Source organism: Mustelus asterias, chromosome 7 (genome assembly GCF_964213995.1).
Source record: "Mustelus asterias chromosome 7, sMusAst1.hap1.1, whole genome shotgun sequence".
Classification (NCBI taxonomy): Eukaryota; Metazoa; Chordata; class Chondrichthyes; order Carcharhiniformes; family Triakidae; genus Mustelus; species Mustelus asterias.
Window position 1 is genome coordinate 86,831,786 of NC_135807.1, and position 19,655 is coordinate 86,851,440.

The following is a 19,655-nucleotide window of genomic DNA, read 5'->3' on the forward strand; positions in this document are numbered from 1 at the left end:
CTGGGTGACTGTGTGGAGTTTGCACATTCTCCCCGTGACTGCGTGGGTTTCCTCCGGGTGCTCCTGTTTCCTCCTACAGTCCAAAGATGTACAAGTTAGGTTGGTTGGCCATGCTAAATTGCCCCTTAGTGTCACATGGTGTATAGGTTCGGGGATTAGAGGGGAAAATATGTGGAGTTACGGGGATAGGGACTGGGTCGGCGCAGACTTGGTGGGCCAAATGGCCTCCTTCTGCATTGTAGGGATTTTATGAACAGTATATAAAGTGATTGGAGGGAAAAAATGGCAATTAAAACCATTGCACAGCAGTAGAGGATATTTTGAATTGGGTTAAATGCAGCCCCACCAGGAGTAGAAGGGGTTAGTAGAAGAGCTGCAACAAAAAAAACCTGAAATTAAATCAAAAATTAGAATCCTACAAGAAAGGAAGTGTAAATAGAAGATCGCTACAAAAAATGTGAAATTGAGCTGACGGAGCTTTACTTTAGTGATGGAAGAACGGCAAAGTTGAATTAACGTAATATCTCAGTGCTATGCAATGTGTCACCTCCATATTGGTTCATCAAGCTGGTTGAAATCCTATGGTTTAACTTTGAGCTAGCTGCCTGTTAAGTGTTAAAGAGAATACTTGAGTTCAAGATATGTTACGGGAGTATCTTTTTTTCTGTGCTTTTGGAAATTTGCAATGCAGTCTTTGCAATGAAACTGCTAAATTAATGTAATTAATGACACATAATATGTGCATTCCATTAATTTGCTGTTTATATTTGCAAAATTTACAGATTTGTCATGTTTGGTTTAAACTGTACACTGCTATCATTAATTCGATTTATTATGGTCCTCAGTTATGAATACTCAGAAAATTACTCGTAAAACAAAGTGCTTTTTGAAATATAAAATTTCACATATTGGAACAGTACAGCACAGAACAGGCCCTTCGGCCCACGATGTTGTGCCGAGCTTTATCTGAAACCAAGAACAAGCTATCCCACTCCCTATCATCCTGGTGTGCTCCATGCGCCTATCCAATAACCGCTTAAATGTTCCTAAAGTGTCTGACTCCACTATCACTGCAGGCAGTCCATTCCACACCCCAACCACTCTCTGCATAAAGAACCTACCTCTGATATCCTTCCTGTATCTCCCACCACGAACCCTATAGTTATGCCCCCTTGTAATAGCTCCATCCACCCGAGGAAATAGTCTTTGAACGTTCACTCTATCTATCCCCTTCATCATTTTATAAACCTCTATTAAGTCTCCCCTCAGCCTCCTCCGCTCCTGAAAGAACAGCCCTAGCTCCCTCAACCTTTCCTCACAAGACCTACCCTCCAAACCAGGCAGCATCCTGGTAAATCTCCTCTGCACTCTTTCCAGCGCTTCCACATCCTTCTTATAGTGAGGTGACCAGAACTGCACACAATATTCCAAATGTGGTCTCACCAAGGTCCTGTACAGTTGCAGCATAACCCCACGGCTCTTACACTCCAACCCCCTGTTAATAAAAGCTAACACACTATAGGCCTTCTTCACAGCTCTACCCACTTGAGTGGCAACCTTCAGAGATCTGTGGATATGGACCCCAAGATCTCTCTGTTCCTCCACAGTCTTCAGAACCCTACCTTTGACCCTGTAATGCACATTTAAATTAGTCCTACCAAAATGAATCACCTCACCTTTATCAGGGTTAAACTCCATTTGCCATTTTTCAGCCCAGCTTTGCATCCTATCTACGTCTCTTTGCAGCCTACAACAGCCCTCCACCTCATCCACTACTCCACCAATCTTGGTGTCATCAGCAAATTTACTGATCCACCCTTCAGCCCCCTCCTCTAAGTCATTAATAAAAATCACAAGCACTGATCCCTGTGGCACTCCACTAGCAACCTGCCTCCAGTCCGAAAATTTTCCATCCACCACCACCCTCTGTCTTCGATCAGACAGCCAGTTACCTATCCAATCGGCCAACTTTCCCTCTATCCCACACCTCCTCACTTTCATCATAAGCCGACCATGGGGGACCTTATCAAACGCCTTACTAAAATCCATGTATATGACATCAACTGCCCTACCTTCATCAACACACTTAGTTACCTCCTCAGAAAATTCAATCAAATTTGTGAGGCACGACTTGCCCTTCACGAATCCGTGCTGACTATCCCGGATTAATCTGCATCTTTCTAAATGGTCATAAATCCCATCCCTAAGGACCTTTTCCATCAATTTACCAACCACCGAAGTAAGACTAACCAGTCTATAATTACCAGGGTCATTTCTATTCCCTTTCTTAAACAGAGGAACAACATTCGCCATTCTCCAGTCCTCTGGCACTATCCCCGTGGACAGCGAGGACCCAAAGATCAAAGCCAAAGGCTCTGCAATCTCATCCCTTGCCTCCCAAAGAATCCTAGGATATATTTCATCAAACCCAGGGGACTTATCGACCTTCAGTTTATTCAAAACTGCCAGCACATCCTCCCTCCGAACATCTATTTCCTCCAGCCTATTAGCCTGTAACACCTTCTCTTCCTCAAAAACATGGCCCCTCTCCTCGGTGAACACTGAAGAAAAGTATTCATTCATCACCTCGCCTATCTCTACTGACTCCATACACAAGTTCCCACTACTGTCCTTGACCGGCCCTAACCTCACCCTGGTCATTCTTTTATTCCTCACATAAGAGTAAAAGGCCTTGGGGTTTTCCTTGATCCGACCCGCCAAGGACTTCTCATGTCCCCTCCTAGCTCTCCTAAGCCCCTTTTTCAGCTCGTTCCTTGCTAACTTGTAACCTTCAATCGAGCCATCTGAACCTTGTTTCCTCATCCCTACATAAGCTTCCCTCTTCCTTTTCGCAAGACATTCCACCTCTTTTGTGAACCATGGTTCCCTCACTCGGCCATTTCCTCACTGCCTGACAGGGGCATACCTATCAAGGACACCCAGTATTTGTTCCTTGAAAAAGTTCCACTTTTCATTAGTGCCTTTCCCTGACAGTTTCTGTTCCCATCTTATGCCCCCTAATTCTTGCCTAATCGCATCATAATTACCTCTCCCCCAATTGTAAACCTTGCCCTGCCGTACGGCCCTATCCCTCTCCATTGCAATAACAAAAGACACCGAATTGTGGTCACTATCTCCAAAGTGCTCTCCCACAACCAAATCTAACACTTGGCCCGGTTCATTTCCCAGTACCAAATCCAATGTGGCCTCACCTCTTGTCGGCCTATCCACATATTGTGTCAGGAAACCCTCCTGCACATACTGCACAAAAACTGCCCCATCCGAACTATTTGTCCGACAAAGGTTCCAATCAATATTTGGAAAGTTAAAGTCCCCCATGACAACTACCCTGTGACCCCCACACATATCCATAATCTGCTTAGCAATTTCTTCCTCCACATCTCTATTACTATTTGGGGGCCTATAGTAAACCCCTAACAACGTGACCGCTCCTTTCCTATTTCTAACCTCGGCCCATATTACCTCAGTGTGCAGATCCCCCTCGAAGTGCCTTTCCGCAGCCGTTAAACTATCCTTGATTAACAATGCCACTCCTCCACCTCTTTTACCAGCTTCCCTACACTTACTGAAACATCTATACCCCGGAACGTCCAACAACCATTCCTGTCCTTGTTCTACCCACGTCTCCGTAATGGCCACAACATCGTAGTCCCAAGTACCAATCCACGCCCCAAGTTCACCTACCTTGTTCCGGATGCTCCTTGCATTGAAGTAGACACACTTCAACCCACCTACCTGTCTACTGGTACCCACCCTTGACCCTGATACCTTCCCCAATACCTCACCACCCTCAACACTGACTTCTGGACTACAACTCCTTTTCCCACTCCCCTGACAAATTAGTTTAAACCCCCCCTGAAGAGCCATATCAAATTTCCCTCCCAGGATATTGGTGCCCCTCTGGTTCAGGTGCACCCCGTCCTGTTTGTACAGGTCCCACCTTCCCCAGAATGTGTTCCAACTATCCACGTATCTGAAACCCTCCCTCCTACACCATCCCTGCAACCACATGTTTAACTGCACACTCTCCCTGTTCCTCAACTTGCTATCACGTGGCACCGGCAACGTACCAGAGATGACCACATGTTTTGTCTTGGCTCTCAGCTTCCAGCCCAGCTCCCGAAATTCCTGTTTTAAATCCCTGTCCCTTCTCTTACCAATGTCGTTGGTACCAATGTGTACCACGACTTGTGACTGTTTCCCCTCCCCCTTAAGAATCCGGAAAACACGGTCCGAGACGTCACGGACCTTGGCATCCGGTAGGCAACATACCATCCATGAGTCTCTTTTGCTGCCACAGAACCACCTATCTATCCCTCTAACTAACGAGTCCCCAATAACTATTGCCCTCCCGCTCTCCCCCTTACCCTCCCGAGCTGCAGAGAGCCATATGCTCGGAAAATTTAGTTTGTTGGATGATCCAAACAACTAACTCAGAATATTGCCACTTGATCAGGATATTTATATTTTTCTTTAATGAATTGCAACAATTGTCACGGCTTTCATTTGCGGTGCCCTCACATTCATCTCACACTACAGTACCTTCATGAGATGACATTGCGCACCACCACCACTTCCAAGGGACCCTTGGCTGCAGCCCCTTCTGCACTCTTCCGCCCCTGCTCTCTACCATTAACTGTTCTCTCCCTTCATCAGCTTTCCCCACTCTCTTCCCCTCCAAAGCCTCCCGTCCTGTCCCCTTGATGGCCTCCCCCCGCCCCATCTGCCTCTCCGCCCTGTCCCCTTGTCTGCCTCTCTGCTCCCCCTCCTCGCCTCGTCCGCCTCCGGCTCCCCCTCCTCGCCTCGTCCGCCTCCGGCTCCCCCTCCTCGCCTCGTCCGCCTCCGGCTCCCCCTCCTCGCCTCGTCCGCCTCCGGCTCCCCCTCCTCGCCTCGTCCGCCTCCGGCTCCCCCTCCTCGCCTCGTCCGCCTCCGGCTCCCCCTCCTCGCCTCGTCCGCCTCCGGCTCCCCCTCCTCGCCTCGTCCGCCTCCGGCTCCCCCTCCTCGCCTCGTCCGCCTCCGGCTCCCCCTCCTCGCCTCGTCCGCCTCCGGCTCCCCCTCCTCGCCTCGTCCGCCTCCGGCTCCCCCTCCTCGCCTCGTCCGCCTCCGGCTCCCCCTCCTCGCCTCGTCCGCCTCCGGCTCCCCCTCCTCGCCTCGTCCGCCTCCGGCTCCCCCTCCTCGCCTCGTCCGCCTCCGGCTCCCCCTCCTCGCCTCGTCCGCCTCCGGCTCCCCCTCCTCGCCTCGTCCGCCTCCGGCTCCCCCTCCTCGCCTCGTCCGCCTCCGGCTCCCCCTCCTCGCCTCGTCCGCCTCCGGCTCCCCCTCCTCGCCTCGTCCGCCTCCGGCTCCCCCTCCTCGCCTCGTCCGCCTCCGGCTCCCCCTCCTCGCCTCGTCCGCCTCCGGCTCCCCCTCCTCGCCTCGTCCGCCTCCGGCTCCCCCTCCTTGCCTCGTCCGCCTCCGGCCTCGCCTCGTCCGCCTCCGGCTCCCCCTCCTCGCCTCGTCCGCCTCCGGCTCCCCCTCCTCGCCTCGTCCGCCTCCGGCTTCCCCTCCTCGCCTCGTCCGCCTCCGGCTCCCCCTCCTCGCCTCGTCCGCCTCCGGCTCCCCCTCCTCGCCTCGTCCGCCTCCGGCTCCCCCTCCTCGCCTCGTCCGCCTCCGGCTCCCCCTCCTCGCCTCGTCCGCCTCCGGCACCTCGCCTCGTCCGCCTCCGGCTCCCCCTTCCCCTCCCCGCCCAGTCCGCCTCCTGCTCACGAACCCCCCCCCTCCAATTCCTGCCCCCCTATCCGACTCCTGCCCCCACCCCTCCCTCCCTGCATCCACATTGTCCTTTTTGACCTGTCTCTTGATCTATTTCCAAAAACACTCCTTTTGATTCGAGAGAAAGCAATATTTTAGTTTCTGTTCTAATGGATTCCATCATTTCTCCTCTTTGTGCTAGTTAAAGACCACTTTCATTAGTTGTCATTCTTGGCCAAACTGATTTGGCAGTATGTTTGTAGCACTAATTTAAAAGCCTCCAATTTTAGTTATTCATTAGCCAAGAGTCAGTTTTTAGGTTGGTGCAGTGTTATTGAGTACACAAGATAATCATGGGTGGGAGAGACCACTCATCTCATCTCGGCTTATCCATCTAGAAAATTACTAAATTTTCTTCATTGTAACTTCCAATTGTTTCTTAATGATAATTCGAGGTGTTCATCACTTTTTTTCTTGAAAAGTTCATAAATTTGGACCTTATTACTTTTAGATCTGTGATCTCCTATGTACACTCTCCGCAGTTAATAAAAAACACTTTTAACGAATTTAAATTGTGCTACAGCTTTTCTGCACGACCTTCTGGACCATTTTACTCTGTCTCCTGCGATTAGAAGTTAATACTGAATGTGACGTTGATTATTATTTATTTGGAACCAATTGTGTATGATACTAGTATGGAAGGGTTCACACCAAAATCTTCAGCATTAGTTTTGCTGCCTGCACCCTCTATTTCTGCTGTTCGTAGTATTCCAATTCCAGTGATCATAGGAGTATTGGTTGAGATGAATATTGTGTAATTCCAATAAACGGCTCTTGAATTGTACTATTCAAACCGAGTCAATTAAAAGAATATGGAAAAAGTTCAGAATGAGTAAAGGCTATTTGATTCCTTTATAGTCAACCTTCTGACTGCCATTATAGCATCCAGAATTGTAGTTAGTAACTTGGAAGTTTTAAGCTGCTTTCCTATACTTGACTTAAGTCTATTTTTTTGGTTTTGTAGTTCAATATTGTGTCGACTTTGATTGCTATTTTATATTGGTTGGGCATATTGAGCCCTGAATCTTGTAAAATTCTCAACTTCATTCTTGACTATTTAAACACCTTTCATGCTGGCTAGTTTTCATCATTCTTCATGTCATCAGGATCTCTCCAGTCAAAGTCAATCCATTTTTGTTTTGAAGTGTTATGTCTTGCATATCTGTATTCCCAATGTTCCCTTTAAAATTTAGTTGTTGTGCACAACCCTTTTTTTCAGTGCATAGTTCCTTTTGAATTTTTTGCCCTGCTCTGGTCACATGTAATTTATCATAGCGCAAGGCCTGCGTAGTACCTTGCAGGCTGTTGCTTTGCTGAGCACCTTAGTGGGACCATGTGCATGACTTTCTATTAATGCTGATAATGCTCTTTTATAGACGTTATCCTTGGCTCAGTGAAACCTCTATAGCCAGAAGTCAAAGATTTAAACCCCACTCCAGAGATGAGCTCCTCAAATACACTGATACTTCAATGCATCTTTCATGTCCGATGTTAAACAGAGCACCAATCTGTCTTCTCTGGTTGATAGATAAAATATTGGCACTATCTAAAGAACAGGGCAATTCCGGGTTGTAAATCTGTGTGCAAACTAGCTGCTGTTTGCCTACATTATAACTGTGACTACACATCAAAAATACTACTTTCTTCTTTTTTTTTCTGTTTTAGTCCTTCATGTATCGGGGCTGGATGTCATCTGTCATTGGACTGTTCATTTTATTTTGATAGACTCATTCTGTAACTTTTGAACTTCCTTCTCCAATTCAACTGGCCCTCTTCGTTTGGCATTGTTCGCAAAATTAACCAATTTGCATTGACTTCTGAATCCAAAACATTGTGCAAATTAGAAACAGCAATGATCCCAAACACTGATTCCTGGGAAACCCTGCTCTTCTACCAAACAAAGATGCAAGTTGAAGTGTCTGTTGTTTTCTATCTCCTGCCAATTTTGTATTAGCCTGAATGACAGCAATTTGGGGATTCACCCTTGCCTGGAACTTCAGGAAATTTAGATACATCAGATCATCGACCTTGCCACAGTTGACTTGATATATCATTTTATCTCGGAGAATGGCTCGGTATGATCTTCCCCTTCTAAATCTAAATTGGTTGCTGTTTAATCAAGTTAATGTTATATGGTGATCTTTAGATGTACACCTGATAATGATTCCATTATTTTACATAGGATTAAACAAAGAGTAATAGATTTATTGTTGGTACTTATCACTCCTCCTTTTGAATATACATAACACTATTATCTGTTTATATTGTTTAATGTTTATTATCTGTTTAGCTTGTTACTTTATCCTTTGCATGTATATTCTGTACATGTGGAATGTACTAATTGAGCCAGTCTTTCAATTTAATGGTGACTGGAATAGGTTGTACAAACCTTATAAACACTTTATTGGTGTACTGCGAAAATGCAATGCCTTAAAAGCAGAGTAAACCTGGCCATATATCTAAGCTTTAAAATTGTATAAAATTATTGTAGCTGCCTTAATGGGTCAAAGTTTGCTGGAGGGGAGACATCATGCAGTTTATGCATTAGTTAGACTCTCGCTGATGAACAGTGATGGCACGGTGAGGGCAGTGGGGCATCTGGGACCTGAATGATGGGACAAATTGTCTTTCTCCTTTGTCAATGAGATTTATGGATTGAAAGAAATAGAGGGATGACAGAAGAAAGTGAATTAGAGAAGTAAATCAAGAGCACAAGATAGATAAAGACAAGGAAAAAATTGTGATTGTTTTTTTCAAGTTGGTTTTCAATGTTGTTGGCATGATTGAGACACAGCAGTTCAAACTATTATCTTCCTGGGCCTTAGATGTTCATTAGTATTTAATGAATAATTATCATATATTAAAATGGCACTGATGCTATTTTATGCAAGCCCTAACTTTCTGCTGTGAGCTTAATTTGAATTTAATGCACAAATCCAGCAAATTTGTAAAAGTAAAGGGGAGGTTGAGCATTAGTGACTGCTTGAGAGATGCAAATAGCTGAGCATCATAAATTGATCAGCAAGTTTATGTGATTCATAGCTCAGCGTATTTCCTCTTCGCTTGAACTTGCTGACAAATTTGTGTAGTAATGAACTCCGTGTTCTGTTTCCTTTTTAGTTGAAATCTTAGATTATAGCGTTTTGTTTAATAAATTTTAAACCCATTATTTTCCCTAACTACTGGCAATTGCTACTCATCTAATTCCCTGATGTGCTGAATTTAGTTCCTATCCTGAGTAATGACTGCACTGTTCAACTCGTGTCAGTCAGTAGCTGTAACTGCATTGCAGATATGAGAGTACCTCTATGAAGGTGACAAAAGGATGTTCAAGGGTACTGCTGTAGAATCATGAATAAATTCGCCGGAGTATATTTGAGCTCCCATCTCTGATTCCAGATATGTGAACTAAACAATTTGTCTTCATTTTTCTTTTACTCTACCTGTATACACTTTCAAGATTTGAAATCTGGTGAAAAGAGCAACATTTTGAATTTAATACAGTATAGATTTTTTGGCAAGAGGCGATTACAGGAATATTGAATATGGCAATAATGCGACCATGATTTCAAATTGATTTTGAAGCAGTATAAATTTTTGCGTGTAAAGAAAAAGTATAATTTTTCAAATGAAAGGCAGATTTTCTAAATTAATATCTGTAGTTGGTCCTGAACGCTGTCTTAAACTCATGAATATTTTAGTGCTGATTTTTAAATATACTTGGAACCGAATATATGTTATCAACAGATTTTTTTCCCTGAATCTAGTCAGATATTTTTGCAAACTACATGGCTATATTCATAAGGCAACAGAGCTATTGGATCAATCAAAACGTTGTAAGCCCAATGTATTGTTTTCAAGTTACTATGCCAGCAGTTTCCTTTGATTTAAAATTTGGCATACTGCATAAAAGATGTTTCAGCTCTCCTGTGTTGTACTTTAATTTCTGTTATCTGTTTTTTGTTGCACACCTTCTCAATCTGTGTTAATTTCTCAGGCACTCTACGACAAACAGCCATTATAGCTTTATCTCTTAGTTTTCAGCCTTCAGAAGCAATCTCATGATTTACATAGTGCTCAGTAACAGTGATAAATATCCCAATACCTTTTTAATTGTGCCTTTTAAAAACTTAAAAGTTGAGATTTTAGTTTCAGTCCATTTTTCTTTAATAAAATGCAGCAAAAATAGTTGAATTGTTCACACAATGTCATTTCATGAAATCAGTTGTTATCATTAACTTTTAACTCCATAGTTCATTTCAGTTAAAATACAATGCACTGTAAAGTGTGTTTTCAGTATAAACAGATATACAGGTACCAATGCCAGTGAAATTCCAGGACATAGCATTGGGTTTGGAGTAAACTCTTGTACAAGTGGTTTGATTTGTATCTTTATATCAAAGTCAAGTCTTTAAAAATGATGTCCATTTTAAAATACATTAGCTAAACAAACCGGTTGATGAACTGGTAATGTACCAGTGGGAATGGCAGTGAATGGCTATTGCTTTCACTCGTCCTCCTAGTTGTGATCAATGCATAGCTACAGCTGGTTGAAGGGGACCAAATCCATTGAAAAGTTGATTTGGTTCCATTTTACCAGCTTTAGCAAAGCATTGGCTAGTGAGATGTTAGCCAAGAAAAGCATAAAATCTCTCAAGGAAAACAACATATCTATTAAGCTTTATTCTGTTTGATTTTTCTTGTATTCCTACCCCTAATTACTTGGCGTTTCAATAAAATGTGCGATCTTTTCACAGCAACTTGATAATGAATGTAGCATACTGAACCTTCTAATTTGCTTACTTTTAATGTTAATTTCTGTGGATTTATTTTCAATTAGTGGTTCTGAATTTAATTTGCCTCTGAAAGAGGTTTTTTGTTCTGACAATGCACATTATTTATTTCCCTAATCTTACCTAGGATGATGTAGAAACATAAAAGTAACAAATTTTGTTAACATTTTAATTTCCAAGTGTGCCCTGAACAGCGATTAAAGCTACACTGAGGAAGAAAACTTTGAGCTCCATTTTTTTATTCACTCTTATAGCATTCAAAATGTATGTTTGAAGAAACTAGATACAACAGTTGGTGAAAATAAATCATCAAAATATAATGTTCAGAATTATATTTAACTATTTTTTAATATAAGGTAGGTAGGCAGAAGAAACTTGGAAGTCTTGTGCAATGCAAGAACCCAGACATTCTTGGACTTTGTGGTGCAGTTACAACAAAGTCTGCAGGACAGTTGCATCTATGTCAAGTTCCTTGTTTAAGTGTCCTGTAGGGATGAAGGCAGCAAAGCAGAAGTGACAAAGTGCCTGAAATATCCACTTCCAATGTGGTAACAAAGGTGGCAGTAATGTTAATGTTCCAATTTAATGAATATAATCCATTATACTCATTATGTTAATGTAGTTGATGGATGTTACTGAAAATTATAAGAAATATTACAACTGTTGTATGATTGACACTGCTGCAGTATTTAGGAACATAAGAAACAGAAGCAGGAGAAGACGTGCAGTCAGTTAAACCTGCTCTGCCACTCAATGTAATCATGGCTGATCTTTGGCTTTAAGTTTTAAATTGTTTCTTCCTGCTCCCTTCTGTCCCCACCCCACCTCCTATAGTCAAACTGTTTGTGGGGCTTCTCAATATAACCTTGGCCTTAAATTCAGCTTTCCTTAAGCAGTCTTATTTTTGGTGGTTCTTTGGTTCACTTTAGCAGTTGTTTTGACAGGACAAATCAAGATGTTGCATCCTTTTTGGATCATACTATCTTATGACATCTTTTGGACTCTTTCTGTTGTGGAGAAATGTGCATATTTTTAAATTTGCAGTCTTTTGGCATGCTGTCACTGCCAGTTGATACAGGTGCATTATAGTTGGAACAGCAGTGACATAGTCAGCTGTAAATTGGTGCTATTAATATCCACTGGTAGTGTTCTTGGGCAGCTTAGACTGCTATGGATGCCTGTTTGAAGAGCAGAGCACTTTAATGCAATCGCCATATCTGGGCATGAAGAGACATTGGAACATGCAATATAATACTTCAGTGTCAACATCTGTTCACCATGTCAGTCAAATGTCTGAAAATCCTTTGAGTTGCAAAACTGTCAGCAAATGTTCAGACTTCTGCTGTATCTGTTGAATGAATCAAGCTGGTCAGGTTGAGAGATGTTAAGTTCTGGATTCTTGATTGAAACAATGCTATTTAAGAAGTAATTGTCCCCAAAATAGGCATGTTCAGTCATTTAAAAAATGTCTCTCTCTGCAACTTTTGTAATTCCATGCTCTTTCAAATTCTATTCTGTAGTTTTCTGTAACTACGTTTGGGATTACGTTCGTTTTTTTAAAAAAAAAGATATTTGTAGGCCATTTTGACTTGAATACAACCAAAGTTCATGACTTAGTGCATTGGAAGGCACTTTTCAGATTCTGAAAATGTTTTCAACCAAAGTTGTCCAAGGCACTCCACATGTAGGAGAATACCAGTTTTTGCTCTATTCGCAATGTGGAAACTGCTGAAAGTTTCTTCATTAAATATAAACAGCTTTTTGTCAATGTCAGACGAGCAGTATTCAGAGTTATGTTGTATTGATAAATGAAATAAGCTCCTACAAATAATATTCTTTGCTAAATTTGTAAAGCTTTACAGTATGTCAGACTTGTCCTGATGTAGAAAGAATAGATGTAGAAAGATGAACAATAAATATCTTCGCACAAAATTTTGTACTGTTTAATGTTTTGGAACTAGTTTGTGAAAAGGTAATTTCGCTTTAAATTTGGTATCCATGTTTTATCCAGTGTGCACATCATCTTGCACAAATAAGCACCGGCTACCGAAACCTGAGGGATAATACTCTGTATTCAAATGTTCTTAAAATTCACCTTTTAGGGACTTTAAAGTTTACTGAATTAATCTTACAGTACATGTGTAGATATATTAAATATTATTTGTGCTCTGAGGTTTGCACACTTGTAGTAGCTGAGCTATGTAAGAAATGTTGGCTTGTGACACAGCTCTGTTTGTTCTTGGCACATCCTTGCAGTGTTATGCTATGCAGGTTGATCTGACAAACTTAAAGCAATACTTAAGTGTGGATGTGTTATTGGCGAACATATTTTAGTGAGTGTGCAGTTGAGCTATGAAATATCTACCATGTAAACAGCCGAATGTCTCCTGATCACAGTTGATTGTACTGTACAGTGATATTTACAGATTTGGTTCAAATATTGTCAATTGCAGCAGTTGCTGTTCAAGTAGAAGTTCATTCTCTTTATTGTTAATCTGTGAAGCTATGAACAATGAAATTAGTTGGCAAGCGGACCTTGCCTGGAAAAGTCTGCATTGTCAGTTCAAAAAAGGTGGTGGGGGAGGGAGGGAGGACAAAAAGCTACATATGCAGTTCCTTTTTGTTAATGGAGCTTAATCATTGAAACATTCAGTGAGGATTAGTGAAAGTTGGTGAATAACAGCTTTGAAAACCATGAATAGGAACAATATAATGTTCTAAACAATTTAAAGAATCTTATCCTGTTGCAACTGAACTACATTGCTATTAAAATGAAAATAGAATTTGATGTATTGCAGCTTTTATCATTTTTAAATCTTTTGATTTTAAGACTGTAGAACACTTATGATTTTAATGGATTTGGCATAAACGTTTAACGAATGTTTCTGTGAAAATGCAGAAGTGCATTTTCAGCTTCAGGAAGGGAAGCATTGTGACATTGCAAGGGCAGTGAAGGCATGTGGGATTATGGAATAGATTATTTTTTTGAATCCCTCAAATTGTTAACTCATAAGTTAACTTCAGAAATTTTCAAATTTATGGAAAACTGTACAATTATACAGGAATTTTAATTTATTCTAGTAAATATTGATTATATATACACTTGATCAATCTTTCGCAACTTTCCTCCAGCCTTCAAAAAATTACAATTGCAGATATTCTGAATCGAATTGCAGTGTAAAAATTGAAAGAAGAGTATTGCACTATCAATATTATGTACTTTCCTCACAACATGAGTACTGTTTTGCTTTTTGGAAGTTTTTGGACTTGTCCTTTCTGATAAACTCATGAACCTTGGAAAATTATTGGTAATTAATCTGTTAAATTTCCAAAAGTGCCACAGCTATCTGCAGATGCTATGATTAGCATGTGAGAAATGTTCTGCTTTAATTTAAAACATTTACCATACTATAGAATATTAAACAACAGTTTGGGTTTTTAAGAATTATCAATTTTTATGACTTTTAACTTTAGCACAAGCATTGTCAAATGTACTATACCAATGGAATAATAGGCTTTGATGTACAACAGTATATTAGAGTAAATTGAAGTGGCTAAACCCATTGTTCCTGATTGTAATTTAACTTAAAATTTCATTTTATCCATTGAGACTTATTAGTCTTCATTTTGTGATTTATGTTCTGTGTCCTATGAAATCACACTTCCCCAAGTGGGGTTGTAAATGAAGAGACAGAATTCTTGGTTGTACTGAACAAACAAAAAACAAATTGAAGAGGCTCAGAGGACTAAGAACACTGTATCCATATGTTCATGATGCTCAAGTTAAAGTGAATGTCCAATATGTGTGTTTGTCAGTTGGCTAATAGTAAAAGCTCTTTTACCTTTTTTTCCCTCACTGCGTTGCTAATTATGTGGAATTTTGGTGATGACACTGTGTATTTTGTTCTTGGTTCAACACTTATCTCGAATTAAAAGTCCATTGACTGTTTTTGCAGCAGCTAAATTAACTTTAAAAGGACTGCACATTGCGCTCAACGTTTTCAGTTCAATTTTACTGCTTTTCATGTTGAAACCTTTAATTTTTAGTATTTTTGTATATTTATTTTTGTATGCATTTATTTTTGGTGGCACAGTGGTTGGCACTGCTGCCTCACAATGCCAGGGTCCAGAGTTCAATTCCGGCCTTGGGTGAATGTGTGTGTGTGTGTGTGTGGAGTTTGCATGTTCTCCCCATGTCTGCGTGGGTTTCCTCTGGGTGCTCCGGTTTCTTCCCACACACCAAAGATGCGCGGGTTAGGTGGATTGGCCATGCTAAATTGCCCATTAGAGTCAGGGGGACTAGCAGGGTAAATACGTAGGGTTATGGGGATAGGGCCTGGGTAGGATTGTTGTCGGTGCAGGTGAGTGGCCTGCCACACTGTAGGGATTCTATGATTCTAAGCAGTAAAATAAATCATAGAATTTAAATGTTTATGTTGTAGTAATATTAGCTATAGTCTTTAATTACCTGTCCAATTTGTATGTTTAAATGATACTGGGTACACGAATAGTGGACAGCTGGTTTAAAGCATGGTGCTTAGATGCAAATTTTCCTATTGTGCTTTTTATTAGTGATGTTGGATAAACCAGAAAATATTGATCTATGGCTTTTATTCTGTTCCAACCAAGCTTGTTTACGTGTAAATTATGTTTTGAGTTCAGGAGAAAAATGAACATTGGAGTAGATCTTGTTTACACAATAGCCATGCAAGTGCCATGTATGTTTTCCATTGTATGTTTTGGTCCACTTAAAGTGCCTTTGTGTTCTTCACGGTTGTTCATTGCCCACCAGAAATACATACTTCTTTACATTCCACAGTTGTTTAGGCTCATATGGGCATATAAAGAAGTATGTGTTCCAGGCAGGAAAGACACTTGCAGGTCATCTGTCTTGAATATGGATGCTTAAAAACAATGCATCTTGTTATAAGATTCACCTGTTTGCTGAAGCACAGTTAAGTTATTTGTTTAATATTATTGATATTAAATAATATATATCTTGAGGAATAAAAAGCTACACTTAACATGGAAGAAATAGCACAGAAAGGATGGCTTAAAAAATACACCTTGCTCCAATGCAATTTTATAAATTACCTGAAAAATTTGCAAGTGCAGGAGTTAGACTTTCAGAACTCCATATCATATGCCAGCATCCACAGTTCGTTTTCAGTTATTTTTCCAAACTTTACGTGCCATTTGCTGAAGAAATTAGATTGTTCCTTTTAAATACACTTCAGAGTTCCATTTATGAGATGTGGCCTGTGTTTGTGGACACACAATCTTCTTTTGATCATTATTGTTAACTTGTTTTTCTTCTTTAGGTTCATTGTTGCCATATTTTTGTTTGTATGCAGAACTTAACACCTAAAAGGAAAGAAGTTTTTTTATCTTCAGATACCTGACTTCGATCTTTTGGTGTTAATATGAGTAACTGAATTAGTCAGTTTCTGATTTATCTTTCTGTTTTACTATAGTCTTGATGCTATGCTTCAGATACCACAACTGCTGGTGATATATGAAGCTATAACATGGAATAAGAAGTTAATTATGTTTGGGATTTAGGCTACAATCAAGCTGGGTGGAAATTTGATCCTTACCCTGCATTTTTTTAATAAAGTACTTTTTTGCTCCGCTCACTTCTTTGGGACTGGGGAAGAGGCAACATCAATTCCAGGTTTTCCATATCAATACATAAAAATGTGAAGTGAACAGATTGTTACTGAAGATTATTTTCCCTTCCTCCAATTCCACAAGCAAATTCTCCCTTCGAGGCAAAGTTTTAAAAAAATAATCATGTGAAAAGCATAAAAATGTAAATTGAAGCTGGTGTTCAAATGTGCAGTTCAGGCATAGTTGAAATTTATCAACCATTAAACTGTTAAGAGTGCTTTGCCTGTAGCACAGTGTTTTCCGTTGTATTATGTCCCTAAATGTATTCTGCTTGTCCGGACATCGGAATTGAGATATTTCACGAAAGGTGGGATAAGCATTGAAACTAAATTCATGCAGCATGGTGTTTTTCCAAAAAAAAGTTCAGAGGTTGAGCAAATCCAAGTTGTAGTTAGCAGGGAAGTCAAAGCACTGCAGCATTGAAAAAAAAAAATCCAGTAGGCAGTCTTGCGTATTTAAAATAGCTTGTTCTTGTCGCAGCCATATCTGTTAGTTTCATGCATTTAAACTCCGGTTTTTAAAAAACTATAACAAATTATTGCTCAAAACCTAAATGCAGGCATGAACCCATAATCTGTTAAAAGCACAAATTTGCTTAAGGTTACAATTACTGTTGACTTTGAAACTCAATCTTTAAAAGTGTCTTAAGCTCAACCCAAATCTTGTACAATTAAATTTACAGCTTTACATTTGCACTTGAACAGGGAAAATACTTGCAGGACACATGCATGTAATAGCGAGCTAAAAGCTGCCACTGATAGCACCATATCAACTTCCTCTCCATATAATATGATCCTATAATGCAAAATAAGTTTGTTAGAAACATGCAGTATTTTGCAGTTGATCAAATTAATAAGGAGGGACACGAGCATTCATCCAAAAATATTTGCTGCTGTTGTTAAATCAGCCCATCTTTTGCTGGGGAAAGGTAGAAATCAGTTAGACACTGATGTAAAAAAAAAATACAGCATGATTCCATTATTAATGCATCTTTAAAAAAATTAAATGGGCAGTTTTCACAAGCCTTAACAGCTTTCCTTTTTTAAAAAGAACTACACAGCTCTGCTTGCATTATTGGGAAACAAGTACCTTTTGCTTGCCCTGCCAGAAGTTGAACACTGCAGGGTGGTTGTTCAGGTGATTAGCAGAAGCTGAGAAGTAGATATAGAGAGAGGGAGAGAGAAAGAGATGCTGAGAGAGGTTCGGCACTTTAGTTGGAAAGATGGATCTTCTGCTTGCTTCGACGCTGCACTGCGTCACTTCTCACTTCTGGCTTTACATATGGATTGAACATCTGTTCGAGACTACTGTGGTCCTTCAGAGGTCAGGTCTGCTACTGAGGTCAGAGCTCCCATACACGCAAAGCTGCTGGACACATTTTACACTTAGAAGAAAAAATGAAACTGCTCTTGCTTTATAGTCAGCTAAGCATTTGAAACATGCGCTGCCAGGCAACCAAGCTCTCCAGTATCGCTCCCTCCCTGACCATATTTAGTCAACCATAGCAAAAAATAGCCTTTCAGCTGTCGATTGTCGATCCAAGAACTGGGGTAGTTCTATCGTGCGCTCAGCCTATCGATTGCTTATCCTGCAGATCCCTGGCAAGGCTGTGCCATTTGATTCTATTTTTAGTTGAGCCAAATAAAGCAGTCTCTCATGTTTCTACTAATAATTTCCTTGCTTTTCAGTGTTCCTCTGCTGCACATGGTAGAGTCTGATGCAATCTGCACTATAGTTAGAAGCACTGCAGAGAATATGAATGCTAGAACCGAGGGAAAGTGTCAACTGGGAGAAAGTGGGAAAAAAATCTATCACCAAAAGAACAGACTGTAACATTTTTTTTTAGGAATCATTTCAAAGTAATAAAGAGCTGTGGAAAAATGTACTTTGTGCAGAGGTACGGTTGTAGTGATTGTAGAAAACGTGTTGTCATTTATTTGGTATAGTGAGTTTCTTTTTTTAAAAAATGGTAATTGTGGCATACATTTATTATTTTCTGAAAATTTCTTGCAGCTTGCTCGTTTCAAAATGATGAAAATCTGCTAAGAGCAACATGTTTCATAAGCCATCAAGTCTCTATTATTTTGCATTTAAAGCATAGTAATAACTTTGTCTGATGATTTTGGGTCAGGTGTATATTTTGTTTTATCTTTATCAGGGATTTGATGCTCCTGAAGATATGTGCAATATGTTGCTGTAGAGGCAAAAAAAATCTGTGCTGAAGGTCATATTTACCCTGAGTGCCAATGTATCTACTGCTGGCTGACTGATGTGGAATTATGTCAAACCCAATATTATGAAGGATCCTTTAGATTATATTTAAACACCGAAGACACCATAGGATTCATTTTGTTTGGCGCAGGCCAGTCCAAAATATCTTATCTCTTAGTATTTGGAAGAATTTTAAAAAAAAATCTAGCACAAGGAAGGCAAATGACCAATATTGACACTAAACAGGATGGAAGGTTTTCTGGATTTACATTGCTGCCAATCTATACATAGGGTAAGGAAGAGGTTGAAGATAACATAAACTACCTAGGCCCATCTGAAGGCTTCAACTAAATGAAGGCATGTTGTAATTGTACAGCATTAAGTCTGTAATCACAACTGAGTTTTTATTTCCTTTTGAGCTAAAGGTGTGTCTTCAGAGACACAAGCAATATGCCTGAAATGTAGAGTAAATTATTGTTTGCAGCAACAATATTGAGTGATGTTCTGTCAGTTTTAAGACCAAATTATCTATTTTTAAATATGATCCTACTTCACAGTATCGGAATACCTGCAATTGTATCTCAGCACTAAGTACATTTTTTCCACAGTTCTTTATGACTTTGCAATGATAAGAAATCAAGTTAAACCAAAGTTCTTTTGGTGCTAGATTTTTGTCCTGTTTCTCACAGTACACTTTCACTTTGTGTGAATGGAAGCACTGACCTTCAGTAACAGACCTGACCCCTGAAGGATCTCAAAGGTCTTGAACGAATGTTCAATCCAAATGTAAAACTAATCATTTTGAAGGAGGTTAGAGATCTGGGGAGATTGGGGGAAAGCTGTTAATTGATTCAGGACAAGGTCTCTCTCTCTCTTTCTCTCTCACACGCACACACACCCTCCTCCCCCCTATTCCAAAAGTTAACCCCTTGCAGATGCTCTATCCCCTGTGGACTTGCCATCAAAATCACCTCCCCTCCCTGCTGTGAGAACCCTGCATTCGTCAGTTCCTGGTCTCCAAGACTTGAGAATCTGGGGACTGCTTGTCATCCCATTTCTGGCCAGTCCTTTCACTGTCGCTGCTGGGACTCTAGAGCTGTCAGTCAATTGAGGAAAACTCAACCATTAGCAAAATCTTGCTGAAAGATGAGAATTAGACAGAGCTGAGGCATC

General features: G+C 40.7%; 1 protein-coding gene and 1 long non-coding RNA gene across 3 annotated transcripts in view; one reads left to right on the plus strand and one right to left on the minus strand.

Moving 5' to 3' along the window:
- Positions 1–19,655, plus strand: part of mib1 (MIB E3 ubiquitin protein ligase 1) — a 161,194-nt gene that overhangs the window by 79,558 nt on the left and 61,981 nt on the right. The window lies entirely within an intron of this gene.
- Positions 9,957–17,658, minus strand: LOC144495838 (uncharacterized). The gene is made up of 3 exons (XR_013498347.1): positions 17,361–17,658; positions 15,696–15,965; positions 9,957–11,949 (listed from the first exon to the last, which is right to left on the minus strand). It is a non-coding gene; the product is annotated as an uncharacterized LOC144495838 (long non-coding RNA).